Here is a 797-nt window from a genome sequence, read left to right on the forward strand (position 1 = left end):
TCCCATGGCAGAGCCTGGAGGGCTACAGTCCACAGGGTCACAAAGAGTTGGACACAACTGAGGCAACTTAGCATGCACAGACAGGGAATTTTAATTGGGTAACAAGGAGCTGATACTGAGGAGGCCCAGAGTAGCAGTTGGTATCACCTGCTGGTAGGCCACCCCCTGTGCACTTAAGTCGCTTCAGTCATATCTGACTCTGTGACCCACAGGCTGTAGCCTGCCAGGCTCCTCTGCCCATGGGATTCTCCAGGCAAGGATACTCCCAGGCAAGGAGTGCGTTGCCATGCCCTCCTCCAGGGGGTTTTCCCAATGCAGGGATCAAACCAGCGTCTCTTATGTCTCCTGCAATGGCAGATGAGTTCTTAACTACTAGGGCCACCTGAGAAGCCCAGGCCTCCCTCTACCCCTGCCGAATTCCTGAAGGGAGCAGGATGAGGGCTGAGCATCAAGAATTTACTCTGGCTCATTATCAGTACTTTGAACCATGTCCTGCATCTGCCAGGCCTGAATAACCATGGATTACATGAAAACCAAAACCTCATAGGTTATTAAAACTTAATAGAAACACAAGACATGCAAGCTGTGTTTGTGCATTTCCTTCTCCCTTTATCCTCTCAATTTCACTCCTTTGCAGAAAGTGATACTCACCTCTTGGTAACTCTTTCCCTCTCTCTGGCCTGAGAGTTCCCAGGGCTGTTCCATACTGGCCCAAGTGAGTGGAAGTCTCATTAGGAAAATGCAGCAAGTCTGAACTATATCTCCTACGCTTTTTTATTTCCTTGGGAGCTTCTCAT

The sequence above is a fragment of the Odocoileus virginianus genome, chromosome 33 (assembly GCF_023699985.2).
Source record: "Odocoileus virginianus isolate 20LAN1187 ecotype Illinois chromosome 33, Ovbor_1.2, whole genome shotgun sequence".
Lineage (NCBI taxonomy): Eukaryota > Metazoa > Chordata > Mammalia > Artiodactyla > Cervidae > Odocoileus > Odocoileus virginianus.